Raw genomic sequence first — 25,798 nt, forward strand, 5'->3', positions numbered from 1 at the left:
ACTACCTAATCACTTAGAAAAATAAAATCTAGAGGTTTCAATGTGGAGGATATGGGTGTTTTTTTTTAAAAATATAATTATCCTGTTAATAAGAATGTAATTAAATTAACCAGTGATTGAATTAAGAGACAGGCACAGTTCTGGCTAATTCCACATGGTGCAACAAGTAGCAGAGTTTCTGGCTGACCTTCCACACAAGCAGATATTGAAGGTCTCAAGGAAGATGCTGACTCACGCCTGCTGACTCACTTTGGCACAAATAATTTACAACAGAAGTGAAAAGGAGACCCAAGGGTTCAGACAGGTCTTCAATAGACAAAAGTGGGCATTAAGATTCATATCTGCAAGAAAAAATAGTACCAAAAAGTTGAAAGCAGAAGACTATCATTTTGAGTTTTGCCATGGTTCTAGAAGCTAGCATTAATGTCAAATCTCAGGGCAAAAAAGCAAGGCTGAGCCAAATTCAGTGGCTTGGTGGTGCAGTTTCTATAAATGGTACTGTTATTGCTGTTCTCCACAGAAATAAAAAAAAAACAACTGCTCAGCCCAGCCAATTGTGTAGCAATAACAATCAGACAATATTAGGAGCTGGAGGATTTGCTGATGCTTTCAACTTCAGTACTTCAAAACACATCGTAGGATCTGCCTCTGGTATGCATTCCTACCAAAGCCTGGGTCTCCGAGAATCCTCATCATTTCCATCATGACCAAAATACACAGAAAAGCATGTTTCCCTGGAAACGTGGCTACACCGAGTGAGAAGTTTGTGCGGGAGCAGACAGGCCATGCCCCTGAGAGATCCCAAGGCCAGGCAATAAGGAGGGCACGAGGCACGAGCAAGCTTTGAAATTTAGCTGGTACAAAAGCCAACAGTGAAAAAACAAGACCTGCAGTTAAGGTTGGGAGCTGGGAACATGATCTGGTCCAAAGTCACTGACAACAAAATTGTCGGGAAATACAAACACCCAAGTAATTTTTCCAACTGTGATGGCAGCAAAAGACCAAAATAACTTTGCTCACTAGTACTCTATAGGATGCTCTCGCTCATTTATCCTTCGTGATCTTATTTTCTTCTTTAAATCCCTCTCTCAATATCCATTACAGCTGTGACACCGACAGCCACAGTGCCTTGAGATTTTAACAATTTCCCTATGGTATTCTCTCAGCAGAGATGTCTCACTGCACAAGGAAGCAGCAGATGCCCAGCTCACCACATAGCCACAGTATTTTTTCAAATTAGTTGCAGAAGACTCATGACGAGTGCATTAGGGTACGTGGCCTCCACACTAAGCCTGTTAGCAATTCCAGTTTGGGAGATTGTGCTAAAGAAAACACTCTCTCAAAGGTCTAGCCAGAAGCTTTACTAGTCCTTTTGCAGAAATAAACATGGAACTTGAGGCAAAAGCATTGCCAAAGAGCTAGCATGCAAGGGAACACTCTCCACTGGTCTCCACTTGCTCTCCGCATCATTTGTCCACAGATTATCCTTTGTAATTGTTGATTTTTCTCCCTGTATCTCACAGGCATCAGACATTTTCAGACAAACTAAATAAAGAGGCAAGCACCTCACTGGGAAGTGCTGCCGTGTCTAAGGGACACACACGCATGCTATGAGACCCATCACCAACACCAACCACAATTCTATCACCACCCCAATGTTTACATACAACCTGAGGAGCATCATGCACATGAGCAAGAAGCAACACCAACATCTGAGATTCTAAACCATTTACAGTTACTATGAAGACAGCATTTTCCTCCCCAAAATAGCAGGCATGCCTCACCCAGTCCACGCTGAGTGATGGCACAAGCTGAAACAGTAGTGTATAAACATAACCCAGTAACACTCCAGTACATCAGAGTGGCAAGGCAGTGACAGGAAAACAGCGCGTCACTATTTATATACCATGGATCACAATATAAGATACAATGTAAATCAAGAACCCACACAGCTCCCATCACTTTAAAATATCTACTCCAGTAGAAGATAAACTCATTCCAACCTGTGTTTGCTGGAGCTCTATCTGCAACAGCACCCATAGGTGCTGCCCTTGAGCTCCCTGCAACATGGCCATGTTTTTCACAGGCAGAAGAGCACGGTCAGAGTTAGGAAGTGACACCGGCGCTTATCTCGGTGAGGCTTATCAGTGCAGGAACAACCTGATGCTAACCATGACTAGAAAGCATCCGATTCAGAGCTCAAGCAGGGCAAGATGAGTATTTTCCTACGTGTCCGCACACCCATCATATCCAGCCATCTGCCTCATCTGAGATTTACAAGTAAATCAACACCCTCTTCAAGACAAATCAGGTTTGTTTCACAAACATTCACATTATGCCATTCACATTTACTTTCCCTTCATTTACCTTCCCTTCCTCGGCACCCCCTGGGGATCTGCTGGTGTCTGAAACCTATGGCCTTCCTCTTTAGTTTTTGCCTTTTACATCCAATCTGAAAAATCTCATTAATGGTGAAGCTTGTCCTCTGCAGCTGCTGACACCTTTTGTGTCACTGTCTGAACAGTTGTTCCTTTTGGAAAACTCACTTGAAAACTCCTTTTGACCACCGTGACATGCTCTAACCCCTCTCTCATGTTCCTGCAGCATGCTTTCTCTGAAGGTTTGTTATTAAATCAGCAGCTTCCCCCATTCACTGCATTCACCTCCAGAGAATGAGAAAGCACTGCTCAGGGGCAAAGCGCTTCATCCACTGCCCAACAGCAACGTCCTCATTAGCCTCACTGTCCTCAGCAGAAGCCCCCCTCTCGCCCTCAGCCATCACAGCACCCATGCCATGTCACCTCATAGGTGCACCTGTGACCCCTAACACCTAGGGAATGGGAGTGAGCAGTGCTTTAAGAAAAAAAACCTCCAATAACAGCAAAGTCACTTTCGTATTATTTTGTATTTGGCATGTAAGAGTTTTTGACACAAGTTGAATATCGTGAACTCACGCAGTGCTTCAAAGGAAAGCTCAGCTCTGAAATTCAAAGAAAACCACCACCAAAAAAAAAAAGCCATCAGTAATCACATTTTCTTGGCATACCTACTATTAAGGAATGACAATTTCTTTCAATGCTGGGACTACACAAGAAGATACACAGACAAAAGCTCTGGGGACTTCATCTGCAGCAACTACTCCAAGTCTAATTAAGGGCATTCTGCTGAGGAAGCACCCGAACCAGTGCCTGCCAAACATTCGCTTTTGTCCCTTCTCTGGGATGAGAAGAATGGGGGAATATTACAGCCGGGCAAGGGGAGAAGTCCACCTCCCTGCTCAGGGAGCCATAAAGCCACTGCAGTATCTCAAATGAGAATCCACTCTACTATAATGGTGCATAAAACAGCTAATGTGATTTACTCCCCAGTGTAAAAAGAGGCTTGTATATAGATTGGGGTTCCCTGCAGCAATAATGGCAGGGGCTATTAGCTTAATCCTTTAAGTACTGAGCTCACTGACCACTCTTTTTCACCATGTGCAAGGACAGCAAGATTGTTACGAAAGGGGGTTTTACGACTACAGGTCTTCCTCCAGCCTTTAATATGAAAATGATTTATTATGCTCAAAAGGAACATCACATGTGTCTGCAAAAAGCTATATCCCACACTTAAGTTAATTACCCCAGCCTGCCTAGAAGGCAGTGTCGGTGCATTTCCTGAGATCCCTTGGCAAGAACACGTTTTCATTGCAGCAAGAAGGTTTCTAACCTCATTGAGGACTGAGTCACGACTACCGTCTCCTCCTCTGCATTGCCATCCATCAAAAGCACATATTGTTTCAAGGAACTCTGGCTCTGGTGCATTTTGGCTGAATGTTAATAATCAGGTAATATATAACCCCAATATTTATGTTTTACTGGTGAGTTAGAAATGGAAATCATACATAGGGCTGGGACAGCAAGGATTATTTATTTCCACAAAAGGAGAAATGGCTTCAATTTATTTAGTCGTATAACAAATAGAAGAGCTCAGCCAAACACAAACTCACCCTTTACTCAAATTGTGCATAAGGAATCTATCTACCTATATCCCTATGGCACATCCATCATCAAAGCAATAATGAGCTCCAAGAGATCTCTTAGATCTTCAAGGCCAGTCCTCCACTACTGCGTCCAACGTGCATCACAGTCCTTTGCCTAAAAGGACAGTCCCCAAGCATTAAAGGTGAGAGCATGTGTGGTGGGCTGACCCTGGCTGGATGCCGGGTGCCCACCACAGCCGCTCTGTCACCCCCTCCTCAACCAGACAGGGGAGAGAAAAATAGAGCAAAAGGCTCGTGGGTCGAGACCAGGACAGGGAAATCACTCAGCAATTACTGTCACCGGCAAAGCAGACTTGACTTGAGGAAACTGGTTTAATTTATTACCAATCAAATCAGAGCAAGATAATGAGAAATAAAACCAAATCCTAAAACCCCTCCCCCCTCCCCCTCGCTTCTTCCCAGGCTTAGCGGAGAATGGGGGCTGCGGTCAGTTCATCACACCCTGTCCCTGCCGCCCCCTCCTCACACTCTGCTCTGCCCCAGCGTGGGTCCCTCCCACGGGGTGCAGCCCCCCAGGCACCAGCCCTGCCCCAGCCTGGGCTCCTCTCCCCACGGGGCCACAGGTCCTGCCAGGAGCTGCTCCAGCACGGGCTGCCCACAGGTCACAGGCTTTGGGCATCCCCCTGCCCCGGCGCGGGGTCCTCCTCGGGCTGCGGGTGGGGGGCTGCTCCCCCATGGGCCTCCATGGGCTGCCGGGGAATCTGCTGCGATGCCTGGAGCACCTCCTGCACTGACCTGGGTGTCTGCAGGGCTGCTGCTCTCACATTCTCACTCCTCTCTCCAGCTGCAGCTGCACAGGGGTTTTTTTCCCTTTCTTAAATCTGTTATCCCAGAGGTGCTGCCACCATTCCTGATGGGCTCAGCCTCGGCCAGCGGTGGGTCTGTCTTGGAGCTGGCTGGCATTGGTCTATCAGACACAGGGGAAGCTTCCAGCAGCTTCTCACAGAAGCCACCCCTGTATCCCCCCCCCCAGCTACCAAAACCTTGTTACGCAAACTCAATACAACCGGACAGTCTGTTGCAACTGCTCTCAAAGTATCAGAAAGCCTGTTTCTACCACAAAATATGTGAGATAAGCAAGCACTCCAGGTGAGTCCCAAGAAGAGAGATTAGCATCCAGGAGGATGGTTGGGCTAGAGACCTGCTTTAGTCCCAATTCTTACACAACAAGGCATTTTCTCACTGCATCCGTCCTTCACCCTCTGAGAGGGCAAAGAGACAAGTTAATTACATTTCCATATATGCACATGACATTCTTAAGTCGCTTGTCTTCCCATTCGCTCAACATCTACATATTCACTCCAGCAACTAGATTCTTCCTCCCATCCTCGGCTTCCTGAATGTGTGACCACATTCTTTACTTTGCCTTCTTCCAAACGCTTCATACTCTGAACTCCCCATGATATCATCATCTGTTACTATCATACACTGCAATTCTCAGGCTCCAGCTGCTCGAGGCAGCGACCCTGTCTACTTCATTGATTTGATTTGTTTTATACATGATAGAGGGAGAAGTCCAACAAAGCAAGAAAACAGGGAAAACATGTATCTGAAGTACAACATAACAAACAAGGAAAATAAAAGGTCTGTATCAAAACCTGTGCTATGGTGCTGCATATGCAACCTTCAAGGTTTTATGCGCTCTTAGGTTTTACTGAAAGAAAGCAAAACTGTACCAAACCCACCACATTGCTCAGTTCCCCTGCGGCTTCCACTTGCCATCTTTTTTGTCTCCTATCCCTTCTCCTGCTCAGGAAACTCTTCTCCAAGCTACTGTCAGAAGAGGAGGTTGTTCCCTTTCCTACAAGTTGATGGTGCTGCTTCTTCCCTCCCTCCCTCTCTTTCTAACCTCCCTGCATCTCTTCTCCTCTGAATTAAATCACCCCTCCACTTTAAGCTCTTTGAAAGACAAAACTACCTTGTTTCTGCACATAAAAAAACCCAGCCACCAAACTTGTCTTTTTCAGAACAGCTGTTTCTCTGAAGTAGAGAACACAAATCAGGCTATCCGTGCATTAAAACAGGTGGGGACTTAACACACACTGCCAGTTAAGGGCTAAAACACACCTTCTCTTTCTCTGTGTTCTACTAGCATGAAATAAAAGTGATAAATAGACCCAATCTCATGTTTAAGTCAAAACAAAACTCACAATACTAAAACAGCCCCCGTAATTAGCTACACTTATAAGTCAATTAAAATTCAGTTTACACAGCTGACAGCAGCTGCAGGTGGTCAGAAACACACTCGAAGTAGCTGCTGACTGCTGAGCAAATTACCATAAGAGAGTTCATCCAGGGATTTTCTTTGCAGGTTAGTAGCAGAGCAGAGAAAGCAACACCACATACCCATTTCTCTCTAATAACAAGTTGTCAATTATTCCATCAGATAAAAATAATAACAATTACACCAATATCTCATCCTATAATCAAGGTAGTAAAGCTGTCTTTGTTTTAAGTACCGAACACACAAGAGAAGAGTGCATATAGCAAAGTGCCAAAAAGCATCGCAACTCAGGAGGCAAGTTCTCCATTTAAGGACTGACTAGAGAAATACACCCTCTTGTGTGGTTAGGTTCCCCCCCCCCCCCCCCCGAAATGAAGGCATTAGAAGGCTTAAAACTGCCTATTATTTTGTTTCCACAGAAGATGCAAAGAACCCTCTTGCAAAATCAGTTGATGATTCATTAGCAATTCAGCTTCTAACTTAACCAATTAAAGGGGGGGATGAATTATTAAAGATAGAAAGCAGTTCAGTATAGCCTCTATTCCCATTGAAATTCTGAGGGAGAAACACTGATAGGCACCTCACAGACACCCAGCTTCGTGCTTGCTCATCCTTTAAAGGCCTGTAAGGACCACAAATAGATCAGTAACACGCTGGACGGGCTAGTGTGCAGACACCAAGAAGCACATTGCAAACACTGTCCCTTCACTCTCAGGACTTTGAAGCTCAGGCACCTAAACCAGGTTTTTAACTCTCACCTACAGAACCCCACAGGACCCCTTCTGAGGGTCTGCAGCAAATAGCTGAAGTAACAGGTGACTGTGCATAGCTTGAAACGCCTTGAGCAAGGTAACCCTATAAAGGGAGAGTTGTCCCTTTAGGATCAGTAGTTTTGAAAGACAAAGTCACAGGATTTTATGTTTCCGTTCCAGCATAACAAGCTCCCTTAACAACCCTTTAATGCCACCGTAGCACAGGAGGAGGGACATGGCAACTCAACACCAACACCTAGGCAACAAGAGATCCCCAAGATCAAACTGCCACATGCCATAACCATATTCCAGACGACAAGAACGGGTGCATTTAGCAGATGCAACCGCTGCCCAAAGGCCCCACACTAGCAGAGCAGTGGCAAACACCACAACTCCCACTCACAGAAGGCTGGGCCTCGCCCCTTCCTTCAGACCCATGATGGATCGATCCACCTCAGGTGGTGGGAGCCAACACAAGGCCCGCACCCACCAGCCTGGCCCCTGGATGAGCCCAGCCACGCAAGCCCCATACTGGCACCTCAGGGTGGTGGCAAAAGGGCTGCCTTCCCTCCACACCGGAGCCTTTCCCTGCTGGGACCACCGAAAATGCCCCCAGGTACCACCCTCCACCAAGGAGGGACCCCTCAACAACTACCACCCCACAGCTCCCCCCAGGCCAGCCGGCCGCCGCTACCCCCTTCCCCTTATATACCCCCGCTCCCCATAGCTGCCACCACCACCAGCCAATCCGAGGAGGGGGTGCAACGCCCCCTCCCCTAACTAGACCAATGGGAGGCAGGGGCGCGAGGCACGCGGCCAATCAGGAGGCGCAGGTGCCCCCCACCCGCCCGCTGCCCGCCAGCGCTCCCCGGTGTGAGGCAGCACGGCGGCCCCCCCCGGCCCCGGGAAGGCGGCATCAGCCCCCCATGAGGGCGCCCGGCCGTCAGTCCGCCCCAACCACTCCGGCCCTGGGGGGGACGGGGATGGCGGCGAGAGGTCGCGCCGGGCGGGCAGAGGAGAGGGGACGGCCCGGCAGCCGAGGGTAGGGGCGCTGGTCTAACCATAGGGGAGGGGAGCGAACGGCCCAGAGTAGTGGTGGGGGGCGAGGGCCCCCCCCTCAGTGCTGGGGACGGGGGACGGGACGGGGACAAGATGGCTCCAGCACCCCCCCGCCACTGAGGTGCTGGGGTCCGGACTGTACCATCCAGGGAGGGGGGGAACAGGGGTGGGGGCAGCCCTTCTCCCTCTGTCCGGGGCGGGTGGGGGATCCCGGCTGGGGCGGGGAGGGGGGGGAAGCGGACTGTACCTCTCCCGCGGGGGGGTGAGGGGAATGACTGCGCCCTACTGCCCCCCCCCCACTCGCGGGAGCGAACGGTTTATCCCGGCCTCAGCGCCAAGGAGCCGCCAGCTCCGGGCGCCATCTTGGGTGCGACTAAAACAACAAGTCCAAAACCCCCGGCGGGTCCCCGCGGCGCCCCCGGATCGGGCTTCCCTCCCGGACCGTCCCATCGCGTTACCTGAGGGGGTCCCGTGCGGGTGCCGCGTCCCGGCCGCTGCCGCCGGCCCCGCTGCGGCCCCAAACCCCCCCACCTGTCCTCACCTCACAATGGTAGCTGCAGAGCGGGAGGGGGGGCGGCCGCCCGACCTCATTACCATAATCTGCCTGGCAACAGGCCGCGGCGACGCACGCTGATTGGCTGAAACGCCTCCGCCTGCGAAGATGGGGCCCAAAAGTCCTCCAGAAAAGACTCGGAGGCGGCCAGGTCAGGGCCCGGGGAGCAAGGGGGGGGACCCCGATCCACGGGGAGGGGAGGGGGGGGGGACCCCTGCCCGGGCCTTTACTCCCCCCCCCTGGTGCCTTCGACCAATCAGAGCGCCTCTCTCATCCCTGCTCCGCTCCGCCGGGGGCCTTGCCACCAATCAGAGCTCGCCTCTTATCGCGGCGCTCCGCCCCCTGCTGGGGGAGGAGGTGTGGGGGACGCTAGCAGCGCCCCCTGCTGGGAGGGCGGGGGAGGGCGGGGCGGGGCGCCCCCTGCTGGCGGGGAGGAGCGCGGGGGCGGGCGCCGGGTGATGGGCACTGATTTATCGGGGCGGGAGGGCGGCCGGGCGGGACCCCCCTTTTACACGGCAGGGAGGGCAGGGTCCATCTCCCCCTCCCTGCTGGAGACGGAGCTGAGCCTGAGATCTCTCATGGGCTTCCAGCCGTGATGCTCTGCAGCCCTCCCTGCCCACCGCTTGGAGCATAATTATCTGAAATTGTGTCAAAAATAATAATCCAGCGGGTTTCACTGTAATTTTACTTATATTCTTATAAATTAAAAGCTGAAGTGAGAGCTATTAACATCTGTAGAGGGGCAGCCCACGAGGAAATGCCCCCAAAAAGGCTCCTGCTGCCAAAAGGGACCCAGGCTGCCGCTGGCATTCCTTTTTTTTTTCCCATGGTATATGTGTCCAAGTCCTAAATGTCAGTTCAGGGATGGATAATAATTACTATTGTTCAGAAATGTAACTAATTGGCCATTCCAGCGGGGTTATTGCCGTACTTCTGTTGCTGCTCATCGTAAAGAGGTGTTTGTATTATGGTGGCACGGAAAAACACTGCTTTTCTTATGCCTTGCTTGACATTAGCATACGCTCAGAAAGCCATTTGGTCTAGTAGTTCAGTAGCTATTTTTTAAATAAGACAATCTCTGTGTTTAGAACCGGTGAAGTTTATTCCAGATGGCTTCACGCACCACCTGCGTGCACGTACGGAATACACGGGCAGCTGCGGATCCTGCAGTGGGCTGCTGCGGCCAAGGGACCCAAACCCCAGCAACAGAGGAAGGGTAAATTTTGGTCAAAAAATGAATCATTGCTTTTACAAAAATCACTTCTGCACATTCTCTGCCCTAGGAGAACAGTGAGAGGGTCAGACCTCGATGCAGTTAAACGTACTTGTCCCCCAGGTCTGCCTTTAAAGCCCTATCTAGTCCTTTAAATTTAAGGGGTGCAGGTCTATATTGAAATCATCCCATTGTACTGACCCATCCCTTCCGTGAGCAATCAAGATTTGAAAAGAAAAACAAACCACAACACAACAAACCAACAAAACCACCAGAGATGCAAATTTTATAACTTGCACGTAGAACTTGAGCTTAAAATGTTCCATAAGAAAGGATTCTAAAACTGAAGTGAGCGCAATTAGTTACCAGTTAGAAAAGTCTGTTAATTTGGGGTTTCCCCCCACCCCCTCCACAACATTCTTGTTACTCCTTTGGGCAGTTCTCTAATTTGAATTGTGAGAGCTATAAAGTCAATTTATTGCTCTAGCCTATAAACACAGTGTCAATTTCTTTATAGCACACTGAAACATAACGATGATGAATAGCACAAGGAAATACATAGGATCAAAACTGCTTTATTTCTTCTAAGTCTGAACAGCTATATGTATTACTGTAAAAAAAAAAATTAAACTTTTCAGTGTTGTATTTTTATTTGGGATTTCTGAGAGTCTCCTTAACATTTTGAAGGCTTACTGGCTGCGACACAAACACGCTGTTGTGCCGTCGTTTCATACAGCTATGTTACATATAGCTCTACAACTGGGCACAAAACAGCAGGGGACCTCAGGGCTGTGCTTTCGTGGTACGTGGGTCATATTCTGAAAGTTTTTCCACAGGTTTGGGAGGGTTTTCCCCCCTCTTTTAGCTTGGAAAGACCAATTCAGTGGATGCAACAAGCTGCCAGATGCAGAAAAAGCATGCTGGTCTGATTCATCATCTGCAGTATCTGGAATGTGATGTAATGCCCATTGTATTTCTCACATTTAATGTGTTGTTTCTGATGCTCCAGCACAAGCTTTGTTGTTCCAATAGCCTCAGGCTGTCAGAGAGAGAAGCTTTCTCGTTAGGTTAATTTATTTCTAATTTTCATCGTTCAAATAAACCACATAAAATAATTTCCCCATTCACTTAGATTGTCTGGAACAGCGCTGTAACCCTTCATCAAATGCTCCTTTTCCTCCCCTCAGCTCCTGGATCATCAGATCCATATCTCCATCTCTTCATCACCTCATTTGTATACTGCTGTTTCAGCACTGCTTCTGCTGCATCTGTCCTGTCTTGCCTCTTCCCTGTGGCCACGACAAGGCTCATTTTTCCAGGCTGCCGCGCCATCTCCCACATCAACGTGTACTGGCATCCTCCTGGCAAGAACCCTTTTCTCCCCCATTCCAGATGGAAAACCATACCCCATTTAACTTCTTGAGTATCTTCTTGACCTAACTCCTTCACCTGAACCTCTTTGTCCCTCTTCTTCACCTAGTAAAACCACTGTCTCAGGTCTTTGCCTTAAAAACAAGCCTCCCCACACCTGGACCGCAGTCCCTGAAAGCTGCTCACCAACCCTCTTTCAGACATCCTAGGAAGCTGTTCTGTCCTTTTTCCCATCTATACTTCTTTGTTTCTGCTTTTGTTGGGGTTACTTGATTTTTCTTCGTGACATGATCCCATTTTGAGAAGCATGTAGATTAAAGCATGACAAAGAAAAATGCTCCAGTGCCATAAACTCATTTGAGTTATAGGAGCAGACTATGCCTCGCTGGCCCTGTTGACCTCCTGGACTACATTTGTGCATGATAAATAGGTACTTGCGCCTAGATTTCCAAATTAAACTGTGCACAGAATTGGGCTATGCATTGTGGTACCCATCAAGCTTCCCTTGTGCAAGTCAGCAGCTGGCCGTGATTTAACACACCAATCTAGAAGATGGAAAAACTTCAGCTGTCTTTGTGTTTCTGTTAGAACCTGCTAAATAATAATGCAACTGAAATGTAATTACTTTGCATCCTGCATGGAGAATACAAAACATGGTGAAGGTATTGATAGAGTTTACTGGTTTAGAGCAAGCCACAATACATTTAATTAAAGTGGCCTCACATAAAACACATTGCAAATACAACAAAGTTAGCCTGTTTTGGTTCACAAGGTCATTCCCCACCCCACCACCACCCCACCACCCCCCCCCCCAAAAAAAAAAGAATAGTTGTTTGAGGATTTTTCCCCCCTAAGCAAGCTGAATTAATCCCTGTATACTGCAAGGAAAGGTTTGACTAAAAGAAGTTTGGTGGTTAGTGTGTTTTAATAGCATCTATCTAATCATCTCAAAAATTTTAAAGTGATTTTACTTCAAACTAAATGAAAAACATACTATTAGGGGAAGTATTTCATCACATGCATTCACTATTGGCTACCCTTTTGCCTGATCTGTACCCACCCAAATAGCGTTTTCCCCCCTGATATTTCCCTAAGAAACACAGGCAGCAGGCACAGTAATAAGTAAGGAAACAATTCACATCACACACACACAAACACACCAGTCTTTACTGGGTGCATCCAGTCTTAGGAAGAGGGAGCTTTTCAGTTCACTAGGAAAACCCATTTAGCAAAGCCATGCTGTGGTATAGGGATGGGAAATGCAAGTTCTGGCTGCAAAAATGCCTGCAGGGAAAATACTTTGCCACTCACACACCGGTATCTCCCTGACTCCATTATAACAGTATTTATTAAGGCTGCTACTGCTGCTTCTGGTGGTGTCTCGAGATCTTTGGGTTTAGGGGGAAGATAGAAATCAACCGAGAGAGTTTAGCATTTCACAAGTTTTGATGTAACCTGCCTGTTTGCAAGCTTTTCCAGGGCGAGAAAAATATTTTTCATTCTTCTTGTGCACAGCTGCTACTGTGGCGCCCTGACCCTTAAGCAAAGCAGCTGGGTGGCAGTGGTACCAGTAAATGCCCTGGCTCACAGGCTATGGCAAGCACAGGAACACCAGTGCAGCAGAGTTGCTCTTCGCATTGCAAGACTTCTTAACTCTTGGAACATCTCCCAGAAATCCACACTGGACAGGTGTAGTTCAACTTCAAATCCAGGTCAACCGCTTCTTCATCTGGGATTACTTTTTATTCAGTACGTGCGGCTCTTCCCAGGGAAAGATATTTACAATTAGCCTTACAATACTTAACTGAAAGTACCAAATTTGTTTTGGTCAATGTTTCACCCGAGTTCAGGTGGCACCACTACCCACTTCTGGTTATGTAGAAGCATTGTTATTAGTAGGAAATAATTTGTGCATCAACTGCAGGGTAAACACAGAGGCTGTTTGGGTTTCCTCTGCTTTAGGCAAGCTGGAGGGACTCAGAATACTATTAACAACGCGTTGTGAGATTTCCGAGTTTGCTAGAAAGTTGAATATTCTCTATTAAAATTAGTCCTGCATCTAGACATTATAATGAAGTCTTTTAAAAAGTCATCAAAAACATTTACAGGATTTAAAGGCCTTTTCCTTTTGCTAGAAAATTTCCATGTCTGCAGCCCTGGGAAAGGACTTGTTAATACACATCCCTTTGATTGCTGTTTTCAAAAAAGCGATGATGAGATGGTAGAGTCAGTCTTACCAGCCTCTGTTGGGAAAGAGGGGATCTTCACAGATAGGCCTCCTGCTTCTGGGTACACTCAGTAGATAGAGAAAAGCAACATGGAAAAAAGTTTGGTGATAACTTACAATAGATGTTTAGAGAGCAGGCACATGTTTAAAAATAAATCATAGTATAGGATCTACTTTATTTCATATGAAAGCCATACACTGTTTATCCAGGCTTTTAATAAATCAGCAAAAAATAAGTCCCCTAGCTGCAAAAACTATTATTTTTCTATATTTCTCAATCAGCTGGTCAGTCTTCCTCCCTTGCCAGACTTTAGAGATGTAAGAAATCCGACCTTCTTGGGGACGTAGAAGCTGGCAGGGGGCTTTCCAAGACACAGAGCCCTCTCCGTCACAGGCACTGCTATTAACTTAAGCAGGTTTTCACTTAAGAGAGAGACTTTTGTTCTGTAGCCTTGAACAAGAGACTAAAAACATCACTGAAGATCAGGTTTTTCCAAGGCCCATCTCTACTTATTTGTTCCTGTGCCAACGTTTTTATGCAGTTTAAATACGGGACTTTTTTCTCTCCCCAGTGTTTACTCTCCTGATGTATTTATAGACAGCAATCATATCCTCTCCAGAAGTTTATTTTGTTAGACTATGCAAGCCACATTTCTTTCACCTTCTCCTGTATAACACATTCCTTATTCCCCCATCTGTCTTACTAGTCCTTCTGCTGTAGTGGAGCAACAAGACTTTTAAAAAAAAATTTTCATCTTAAACAATACATTTTCTAAAACAGCTTTAGAAGCCCTAATCAAGTTTGTAAGGGTAAGAAAACTTGTCCTAGGAAGTCCCCTATCCATGCATCTGGATCTCCCAGTTTGTGAGAGTACTCACCACCTACACTCTCATTATTTAGCCGAGAGAAGATGAGTAAGAGTTATCTGGAGATAGCAGACAGGGTCACGTAAAAATCCAGGTCATCAAACAGGTCTGAGGTCTAGACGGGAATTAAACCTGCAGGTCATGATGCAGTCTAGCAAAGACAATCAGGATTAGGCAAAAGCCAGTAATTGCTTACTAAGTCCATGACAGTAAGGTTCAAGATCAAGCTGCAAAGTGGTGTTAGAAGCCCATGGCCAGGTACAACCGCCCTCCAGCTGAAGCCCCACGCTCCTCTAGGATCACTCAAGCAACACATGAGGTCCCAGGGCTCCGCTGGAATAGAGCATCTGGGCAGGTGAGCAGAGGTCCCAGGTGAAGCTTTTCGGGATCAGTCAGATTTATTAGTGGCCACAGCAGGGTGCTGTGTTGCTGCCTGGGTACTGCAGATACAGCTTGGTTCCTACAGTTACCTGCTTTAGACAAAATTTTGTTGTCACCTTTTTTCTTGAAGTTTTTCTTTGACTTGTGTCTTAAATATAATGTTTGCAATTTTCCCCTGTTTGTTAAGAGCCTCTGGGTCTGGTTCAAAACCAAATAACTTAAAATTTTGGTGGAGATTATGTGCTTTTTTTCCTGAGGTTTGAGTCCTTGTTTACCATATTTCGAAGCTCTTCCTCAGTCTTCTTTCATAGCAACTAGAAGGTTAGACTTTTGTGAAGGAAACTGCGGAAATCTCATGGGGTTCTGGCATTTTATATTTCAGTGGAAAAAAAGACCCCATGTTTTTAACAGTGGTGGTGGTGGTGTCCTGCTGCTAACACGCTTGGCACGGGAGGCTGCGGTGCCCTGGTTGGGTACCTGACCCCAGCAGTGAGCAGGGCTGTATTGATTGAGGTGTCATTCTGGATTGCATTCCAAATATTTTTGCAGAGCAGATCTTTGCAGTTGAATACGTCCTTCAAGAAGATAGTTGTCTCAGTCGAAGTGTTTACTTTAGTGACTGATTAGTTTAAAGGAGGGGATGTTTTGAAGCTAAATTGAGTTTGAAAGGTAAGTATATTCCACCCACGCTATAAGCAGATACCTGAATGCCTTTGAAAACTGGTGTCTTAGGAGAACAGTAGGCATCAGATGGAGTAAATGTATAATAGCAAGTGCCAAGATTTGTCAGTGAGTGTAATGCTGCCTTACCTCTAAAGCTGACAAAAAGAAAATGGTATCATTTGAGACAGCCATTAAGGTTGAAACTGCAGCCTCTGCCCTGGTGCAGGTGGCTACAAATGAAAAAAATCCTGCTGCCCGCCAGACGGGAAAAACATGAACATTTGTTGCTCAGAGGAGGAAAGCAGAGCTGCCCAGAGCAGGGAATTCTGGCAGATCCTCTGCTGTGCTTCAGACAGATGACACTGGAGGAAGGACGTAGATACTGTAGGCTAGGAAGACATAGCACATCAGTCTGCTTCCCCAAAATATTTTAGTAAACAGGATGTAACCCAATTATTTTAAGCCAGTCTCATTATTGCTACCCACCCTTTTTTTAATTTTTCTTTCTTTTTTTGCAGGAGATAATCTTCATTGGCAAAGCTCATGTGATGTTATTCAGGTGCACCCAAACATTCTGTGTTCCAGGTGTGCCCAGGCACCTGGCCAACCTGACCCAAAACTGAGGCATTTTCTTCAAAGCAGTGGATTTACACAGTAAGGTGAGAGCATTCTTTCCAACACAGTTAGGGCAGTACTTAGCATTTCTCTGTTATTACAGAATTGTTCAGCTGTTGCTTTAAACTCTTGTAACCTCGGCCTGCATACAGTGGAAATATTCAGGATTTGCTTGCCTGAGCGTGAGGCTGCAGTTCACAGTAAAATATTTGCTGTAGTTCCAGCTGAGAGCGCTTGTGTGTCCTGCATCATGTTAGGTTCGCTCTGCCTTAATTTTGCAGGCACCCTTCTGGAGATCTGTTGCAAGAGTTTTGCTGTCAGAGTAGAATTGATATTTTCCAGTGCTCTAAAATCCATTTGCCTGGGAAGACTGTCTTTAAAGCTAATACGCTAACTACAGCGGGAGCTCAGGTGGGATCTGGGCTATGAGATTTATCAAATGATCCCAGAATTTGACCACTGATTTTCAAAATGCTCTGAAATTTGCTGCTTAGTGAGTTTGCCTGAATAACAGAAGACAGCAGTAATAGCAAAGGCATTTCTTAAAGCAAGTTTGGAGTAATTTTGAGACTTGCCAGATGCACGCCCATCCGGTATATAGCCACTTCCTACAGTCATGCCACCATGGTAAGATTGTCTTGAAAGTTGTCATTTTAATTGCTGAGGTGTTTGGGAAGGCAAAGGATAGGAACACACTTAAGTCATTTTACACTGCTTGGATCAGTCTGATAAAGTGGAATTAATCTCCCTGGTGAGTTGTGTTTCATCCAACAATACCCTAACAAGTTGGATGAGCCACTTCCCATCCTTGTGGTCCTCCTCAAATGCAGAAAGTTGTAATGAGGCATCTCCTTCTGTGATAATATTTGTAATGAATTCCAGAGCCTGGCTCCCCTCCTCTGCCCTCTCCTCACTAATTCCCTGCAAAACTTCTAAGAAACCTGCCTGTTTCCATTTTTTCTTTCCCACATTTGGCCCTTACCTAGTCTTGATTTGACCCATTCACTTCCTCTTAAGAGTGGTTGCAGAAACTGCAGGGAAAATATTTTATGATATGCTATTTCCTTTAATATTGAGCAACTGCAACACAACAAAAACATATTCAAGGTGTAGTTAAGACTAAAAGGCAATTTGGTATTTCTGTAATGCCTGCGGGGGCGGGGGGGGGGGTTATCCCCTTTCAGTCTTCCACCAGGTTTTCTTTAACAGCTGACATATTGGTCCATAACATAAATACAAAATAAAAATGAATGAGAGAGCCCTCTACCATAGAGAATGCAGGCTTCTTTCACGATGGAATACTCAATAGTGAATCACGCAATTGTTGAAAAGCTATTGGCAAGCCTTTGAGTCAAAGGCGTAAAAGAGACTTAACATGTGCAGTATTTTTCCTTGCCTTACTTTAAAGAAACGTTTTTACAATGCAGGAACCTTTAACGAAGAGAACGACTTATATAGCTGCAAACTCATTTGATTCTTATTTTTTATTGCTGTGCTGCTTGGATGCTTTTTTGGTAAATTATTTCCTGCCCCGTGCCAGATGCTGTTTTCATTCACAATGAAGTAATGGTCCTTTGTGAGTGATATCACAGTATTCTACCACAGCCCTTATTGTGACTTCTCAAATTTAACGTACTGAAATACATTCTTTGTTGGTTGTTTGGGGACTTTTAGATCTAGGGTTTGATTGAAGTCGGTCTGTAACAAAAAAAGAACAGAGCCTGGAGAACTTGGACGGTATGCAAGTTGGACAAAACCACGCAAACAAAAGAAGGGCAAAAAGGAAAAGTTTGCCAATTTGATATATTCTATCCTTTCTTGTATAGGCAGAGGGAAAACTCGAAATCAGACTCGCGTAATTTGTCGTTTTTCAGGTTTGAGATGTTGTAGGTATTGAATCGCTGACCTTGCCAAGCCACCTATCCATGTGCCCATGCCGGGTGCTGCAGCTGATGCAGGATCAGCAGGGAACGTTGGTGGGGGGGGACCCGGGTTGGGGTCTGCTCCGATTTCACACCGCTGGCTGCCGGTGCTCCCTGGCGCAGCTCCCACGCTGTGCCCACACGCTAAAGCAAGCGTACCCGAAGGCACACATGTTCTCATTCTTCAACTAGATCACAGGGTTAGGCTGTTCTCAACACAGGCTAGAAACCTTGCCCTTTGCTTGTAGACGTGTGGTCTGTGGGTTTCGAATCACAATGACATGGTCCCATCCTTTGCTGGTAAAAGGTTTATTAAAACTGGTCTTGTTTGTGCCGGTGTCCGTGTGCACAGAGCTGAATTCTTTTGAAGGGTTCGGTAAAGGTACATTTTCCAGGAGACAGAACAAGTACAAGGAATCCAGTTGAGTTTCTGAAGGCCTGATCGTGCAAGGAGTGGAGCCCTCTGAATTTTAAACGCAGGTTAGAGCGCTTTGCACCCCCCAGCCCCTGTAAGGTTGTAGGGCTGTGTCTGTGTGTGCATATGTATGAGTTGAAGCATAAACTGATCTAAGGACATAATTACTTATGCTCCCCCCCCCCCTTAGAAGTAAACCAGTAATTATGAAAAAGAAAGTGAGAAGGAAGACATTCCTTTTGAAAGTGGTAAGTGAATATTGATTTCACATCTCTGCTAAGTAGACGCCTTTTTGCACAGCTTTTTAGCCTTTCCAGTCAACAAAGGAGCTGGCAAACAGGTCTGTCAGCAGCTATATTTTCAGGAAGTATGGAGGAGGTCTTGTTAGACTTTTTAACAGAAGAGGGAGATATTTATAATACATGATAGAATATTGATATATTTGAATGTGCTGATAGATGAGATTTTTAAAAAACCAGAAAACGTGGTCAAATTTTGCCCTCGTTGTAGTCCACTGAGACTGCACCAGGTAATATGTTGAGGAAAAAATTCGCCAAAAGCAGTTTTGAGGGAAACTATTAAAATGCAGATAAATGAAGATGTCTGGCTGACCAGAAGAATCTGTATTCATGTGGCGAATGTTTCATTACTCATGCTGCAATGCTTTCTGAAGTATATTTTTGTATCATCATTTCCCATTTTAAATTCAGCACTTAAATCCCAAAAGGGAATTAACTATCAGCCATTTGCATTTTAAAGGGAAAATTCAAACCTCAATAGAGTGCTCTACTTAAGACTCCTTTTATATAACTTAACCAATGAGCTACATCTTGGTGGAGACCTTAGGGAGTCGACCAAATGACTGAGACAAGGCAGGCAAACCTAGACTTGGAAGAAGCCTTGTGATTTGCTTCATAAAATGCAGAATACGCTGGTACTGCTGTGACACTTCCCTGAGAACCGGTGTGTTCATTACTGTGGGGCAAAATGCCTTTGTTATTGCAGGGGGGGAAATGTTTGCCAGCTTCAGTAAACTGGGGTGGCTAGAGCACAGGCTACTCTCTTTTCCTGCGTGTGAGGGGAAACATAGTAAAAAGAAGTTGTAAAATTTAAAAGAGCAACTTTTAATTCAGCCCTTTGCAAGAAATGGGAAAAGACAATTGGAAAGTTACAGGAGAAGTGACACAGTGTTTTTTGTTAAAACAAAGCTGACTCATCTTCTGAGAAAATGCGATTCAGGAGAGGAATGGAGGGGGCTGTTCTCCCCCTCGGGCCATGAGTTTGCGGGTGGAAGTTGTAGGCGGTCCACTCCTTCCCTTGGAGACATGGGGATTCATCTTCTAATCGGATGTCCTAGTTCCCTTCAGCTTGTCTTGCTGTATGCCTTTATTCAACTGAAAGAGACTTCAAATGCATGTATTTCTTCATTTCTTATCACCAAGAGAACCTACATTTTAACTTCTTGCTGCCTTAGGAGCTTGAAAGATGCGGACATACTGCTACTTCTCATTTTCTTGTGGCCCACCAAAGAACTGTATGTTTTGAAGGTTATAAAAAAAAAACAGTACAGAAGATGAAGCCGCTATATGAGTTTAAATAGTACTGGAGAGCACTGTATTTGGGGCATTTAAAAAAAAAAAAAAATTGTAGGGTGAGGTCTGCACATACAAATTCCTGTGTCTGGGAATTTCAAAATCCCTCTGACTTTTTTTTTTTTTCCCCCCTCTTGACTCATTAAAGATGAAGTTGCTAATCAGCACAGGACCATTCTGCTCTTTCCTAAAGTGTGGTCTGGTGATCGGCACCGGAGGGCAATGCTGCAGCTCCTTGCGGTAACTGTTACACAACTCCCTTGTCTCCAGGATGCGCATTTCAAGAAACTAAAATAAATATTCCTGTGTTGACTTAAGAAGAATGGGTGGTTGGGAGCTGTGAGGCTTCTAATGGCGATTATCACAGGAAATGTATCTTAATATTTGTTTGAACAGAATGATGCAAACTGCAGCTGTCTATGCTGATATCAAATTAAAGTGAGCAAGGAGGGGACTTCTGGTGGAGTTACTTTGCTTTCAAGTGCACCAAAGAAATAAGGACTTCAAAGTATCATGCAGTTGATGGATGATATCAGACATGACATATCTCCTAGACGCTTTAGAATCCCTTCTTGTCTGTTCCTGTGTCATAAGTTACTTGCTAACACACCCTGTTGCTTGCAGACTGAGTAACTGCACAAACAAGCGAGGGGGGGGAATAAAAGGTGACTGCAGTGTGCCACAAAAGGGCTTGTTAGCACTGGTTATTCCATGATGCCTGATGTAACAGGCACTGAATCAGACCTGATTGCAGAGGGAGGGGTAGATTTTTTGTTGTTGAATTGCAGCTATCTTCAAAGCCGCTGTAAATGACTCTACATTTATCCAGCAGGACAAGTCCTGAGGTTTTTACATTTGATGCTGTTCATTGCCGTGCCACTTGTTAAGACTATTTGGCTTTTAATCCACCAATGAATACTGAATGAAGAATTTGGTCATGAATCAGATCTCTTCTTCTGCTTGCTAGTAACACAAGCCATTTTTATTTTCAATTTCAGGTTTCTTTTACAGTAGAGGACAAAAATAAATTATGAGTGGAAAGAAGTTAAAATTGTTCCTCTTGAGCAACTCTCCTGCATCAATGCTTAATCCTTTCATTATGCATGCTATCATTAATCATTCTGCTGTAATATTTGAGACACATTTGCGGGACAAATTCAGATCTAATGTAAAAGCTGCAATAATACTGACTTATGTGGAACTGCAGCTAATTATAACATATTGGAGTTTTCATCTTTCATGAAAGGCCTCTCTAAAATGAACAACCGTTCAGACTGTTGAAATGAGACTGTCCGACTGAGACAGGCCAGCAGGTGAGGGGAGAGGAAAGAAATGTTGTCCGAGGGCAACAGGAGAAATCTCAGCATCATAATGAGCCAGTATCTGTGGAAAATATGCTCAGTTGTTGGTGGATTGTTTTTAATTGTGTGAGGTTTTTCCCCTCTACAAGCTCTCATATGTCTTCTCTACCACAAAGTTCACTGCTCAGCTTATTAAAGTTGGAGTGGTTTGGTAGCCTTGACACATGAGTGACTGATCTTGCCGTCTTCAGAGAGTAAATGATGCTTCTGTCTTTACAGGTGGACTAGAAGAGATAAAGATGAGAGGACGCCTTCAGCCCGCTGTAGGAAGATATTACGATGCAAGAGGGTGAGAGTTTACTAAAGGTCTTCTGCAATGCAGCCCTCTTTCCTCTCTCCTTGCAGTGTCCTGACCGTGCTTTTATTTGTAGACCTCTAGACCCCCTGCCTTTTGAGTTCCCTGTGTCAGGTGGTTTGCTACAGCTCTTTGAAGAAGCATCAGGCATTATTCTGCCTTGAGACCCTGCCAGCGCCCAAAGCCTCAGATCCATCTGGACAGAGAAAATGAGCAGCATAAACATCCAATTTGTATATGCTGAAAACTGATCGTTAGCTAAAAAAGGTGGTTAGGCTGTCTTCTGTCCTTGCATTTGGGATCCTAAATCTGAGTGTGGGCTCATTATTATATTGAATTATGTATCAGAGGTAATGTCCTCTCCTGGATAGTGAATCCTACAGATGCACAAATCTATTTCAAAATGGAATGTGTCTTTCAGATGCTGCCTGCTTTTGTCTTGGGTAGTCTTCCTCTTCAGAAAAACAAATTGTCCGGTTCATTTCACTGTGATCACTGGTTTTACCCTCCATCTCGAAAATGCGATGTGATCATAGACTTAGCACATTTTCTAGATGCTAAGATTCACATGCAGAGTACTGAAGGAGCAGTGGCTTCCTTTAGCAGCTGCGCTTTTGTTGTGCTAGCCTTAAGCATCCTTGATTGATGTATTTTTCATTATCCAATGCATTGCTACCTTTTCTGTGCTGATGCGCTTCACCAGAGCAGTAACATTTCTAAACCTGAAAGACGGGGTTGTTTGCAAACTTGCAGTTATGGGAGAGTAAGTATTAACGTTACGATTGCTTCCTTAACGGTTCGTCCTATGCTGTAGGTGAGGATCGTGCTGTTGAAGATTAACATAGCACAAATTGCTATTTAAATTCCACACACACCCCCCCCCGCCCCCGAAAAATCTCAGAATATCTGTATGAAAACCAGGTTAATGGCACCTTAAGGCACAGACCAGAGCAGTGGGAAAATCGCCATCAAGAGTTAAGGCTTCACTGGTACAATGAAGGGTAGACTTTTCCCCCCTTCCCTGCCAAGCCCTTTTAAAGATGTCTTTGAGCAGAAACAGAAAGGCTTGTTGTCCACCGCTATCTACTGTGTCACTTCCTTGTCACAGATTTCCCGTGCTGTTTTTCCTCAGGCCTCCAACTACTCCTTTTATCCCTTTTTTTAATGGTGTGACTCCACTTGAAATGCATCTGTTCATATTTATTCTCCATCCTTTCACTTTTTCTGAACTTCGTTGTATTCCCATAGAAAATTACCTTTTGTTTTTTAAACTCCTGCTGCCCTTGCATTATCTTGCAAGGTGTAGAAGGACTCTGCATTTTTTTGTTACCTTCTTTCTATAGAACATCTTCATCCTCTGCATATACCTTAAGCCCGTTTCTTCATCCTCTGCATATACCTTAAGCCCCTTCTGAAGGTTTCTTCAGCCGTTTCCTTAATCTCGCTGCTGCTGCACCTTCTCTGTAATGTGTTGTCCTTTTGAGCTACAGATGGAAGACTGAGTTGCAAAACTGCAGGAACCCTAGGCTTCCACAAAGAAATTCTGCAGCCAAATATAGATGTCCATTTCCAGAGCGGGTTGGCAACTTCCTGATGTTATTAATGTGTTTTGGAGAAATATTATTTCCCAAAGGCACTTACATAGCTGGATGTGGGATCAAGTTTTAGTTGGCCAATGAAAGTTCTGTGTTGCTGTGTGCCCCTCGTACAGCCTTTTTAACAGATAGAGGTCTTGTCCTAAGTGCAGTATGGCTTGTGATGAGTTGTGGTAGCTAACTGTGTATCATTCCTGTAAGTTGGGTCGTATATTGTTTTTTTTCTGGAAGCACTGTTCAATATTTCTGATACTGCTGAATTGTGCTGGAATAAGTTCTCTTTACTCGAGCCCGCCACGTGCTGTAGCCATTTTCTAAATTCAGTTTGCATTCTACCTCCTGAAACCAAGGCTGATTCAGCTCTGCCTCTGCCACCTCTAACGTGCACGCATTTCTCACCTAGCGCTAGTATGAACGATGTGATCTGCCATTTAAATTTTCAATCAGGTTTTTTAATTAAAGGAGCTGCATAACATTACTATTCACAGGCTAGATCAATTTTATGCTTTAATTTGTGGGTTTAAGAGAATGGGGAGAATATTCAAAGAATTTCTCACTTCTCTGAACTCATATTCCAGGTACTGGCAGGATCTCAACACATCAGCTTGCTAAAGTCGCTGCTCCCAGTGACTTTAATGGTACCAGACACATTCCTCAACGACTTCTGTTTGCCCTCTTTATCAAGCGTTTAACATTGCCCTTTCAGGGCACACTTTTCCTATGATAAATATGCTCTTACTGTTGACACAGTTGTGGTCTTGCAAGTGGTAATCGGCAGAGATGCTCACTTGTGACATTTCTTACAGAATAAACAGTAGCAGCCAAAGGTGAAAATGAGATTCTCAGTGCTTCGTTAGCATAGATGTACTGGGAAAAGGGCACTGAAAGCCCTGGAACCAAGCATATAAAATGGGATTCTTGGAAGGAAATGTAAGCTGCCACCTACTTTAACAGGGTTAACAACAGGAAAGGTGTTCTAGGCAATGCTGCAGCCTTGCAGCGTTCATTCAGATCGGTACTGTTGTCACAGGCAACGGATAAGTACCAGTTCTCATCTGGAATATATCTACATGCTGAACTAACCGTGACCATTGCGAGTGTCAGCATACCTGCAGCAGCGTGACCTGCTGCTCCGGTGTTGACTAGCACTTGCCTCTAAAGCCTTTCTCCGCTGAAAGCGTCGGGGTGTTTTTAACTGCCAGAATCACGTTTTCATTTTGCTGGAGACTGTCTCAATCTCCCTTCCTCCCTGCCACCCAGCAATCATACATACGAAGTTAGTTGCCTATAGAGCCCTTGATGACCACCAAGGAAAGGACAAGACTTTGTTTGTTTGTTTTTTGTTTTCCTGGGGACTTTTCTTTCTAGAGAGGACTGATCTCTCTGTGAAGGAGAGTCTGTTACTCTTCAAACTTGGACTTGTTGCTTGTGTTTTAGGTAGTGAACTGAGCACTGATGGTTTCGCTTTTGAAGTGGAACGCCTGTGTTGCACCCTTGCAGCAGGACTTCGGCTCTTCCGCGCTGGTGTGCCTGCAGTGTAGTGCTAGGAGCAGGCCATGTCACTGGAGGTGAGAATGCAGCTGAGGTCGTACTTATCTGTGAGACTTCCCCAAGAGTCACCAGATTGAAACCGCTTTTTGGAAGAACAAGGATAATGCTGTTGTAATCAAGGCGCTCTCAGTAAAAATACTCCGAAGCAAATCAAGTATCTGGTATGTCATGCCGGCACATGGGGATGCCACTTTCTTTTGTGTTAGCCAGTGTTGTACCACGAAGCACTGTATCAAAACAGGTCGACTGGGTGCATTCTGGTTGTACTGTTGCTTTGATGCTGGCACCACATGGCTGCGGAAATTCAGGCTCTCGTAAGGGCCCTCGAACTTGGCTTGACTCTCTGCTCAAGGCATTTGTGACTCGATTGCAAGAGGTGCATGGTAACCTGCAGCCAGTTACTTTGGTTTCTGCTGTGCCCCCAAAATCAAACCTTCGCATACACCAAATTAACAAGCCCTTTTTTTCTATTTGCAGCTGTTTTGCCATCCTCAAAATGTGTTGACTCACAGAGGGGCTGTGAATGTTAATTAATACTCACCAAGCACTATGTAAATATAAAAGTATATTAATCTGTATAACGCTTTAAATGCTATATTAATTCAACCTCGAATGAAAGCCCCTATCCAAAGATTTATAAAGAGCTTGTGCATTTTGGCCTGGTGAGAAAGAAAAATAGCTTTTTTTTTATTTTAAGAAAAGGGAAAAGTTTAACTTGAAATGTCCTGTTATTTACTCATATATTCATGTTACACAATAAAATATTTACATTGAAATGTATCAATTTTCAATAAGAACTTGTTAATTCCATTTTCTAACTGAATTTGGCCAAGTTGAAGAGAAAATTATATATGCCAGAGGACTGCAGTAAAAGAGATTTAAGGGTTTTCGAATACTATAAAAAAGAGACTGTAATAAGTAACTAGTGGACCAGTCAACTGTTTTAATTAAAACCGGGCTGCTTATTGATCTATCGTACAGATTTACCCCCATCTGCAGCATTTCAGCAATATTACTTTCAACATTTTGGAAAATAGCTCTTGTAAGAGACACTAAAGAGTATGGAAGTTGAGAATGGAGATGCTTTTTAAGTATGCGAC

At 45.1% G+C, this 25,798-nt stretch overlaps 1 protein-coding gene and 1 long non-coding RNA gene across 12 annotated transcripts in view; one reads left to right on the forward strand and one right to left on the reverse strand.

The window, feature by feature from the left end:
• Positions 1 to 8,764, reverse strand: part of PRDM10 (PR/SET domain 10) — a 47,330-nt gene extending 38,566 nt beyond the window's left edge. For 2 of the 10 annotated variants that reach the window (XM_055728462.1, XM_055728452.1), the window contains exon 1: positions 8,536 to 8,650. The gene's annotated coding sequence lies outside the window, so the exon portion shown is untranslated. The other 8 variants (XM_055728461.1, XM_055728460.1, XM_055728459.1 and 5 more) reach the window with 7 other exon arrangements.
• LOC129737525 (uncharacterized) lies at positions 7,728 to 25,478 on the forward strand. Of its 2 annotated transcripts, XR_008735421.1 has the most exons (6): positions 7,728 to 8,060; positions 8,692 to 8,781; positions 9,719 to 14,663; positions 15,871 to 16,011; positions 21,477 to 21,546; positions 24,585 to 25,478. It is a non-coding gene; the product is annotated as an uncharacterized LOC129737525 (long non-coding RNA). The 2 variants fall into 2 exon arrangements; XR_008735420.1 differs by lacking the exons at positions 8,692 to 8,781; positions 9,719 to 14,663 and having other exon boundaries at positions 7,744 to 8,060.
• Positions 25,479 to 25,798: the final 320 nt, after the last annotated feature.

The sequence above is a fragment of the Falco cherrug genome, chromosome 17 (assembly GCF_023634085.1).
Source record: "Falco cherrug isolate bFalChe1 chromosome 17, bFalChe1.pri, whole genome shotgun sequence".
NCBI lineage: Eukaryota > Metazoa > Chordata > Aves > Falconiformes > Falconidae > Falco > Falco cherrug.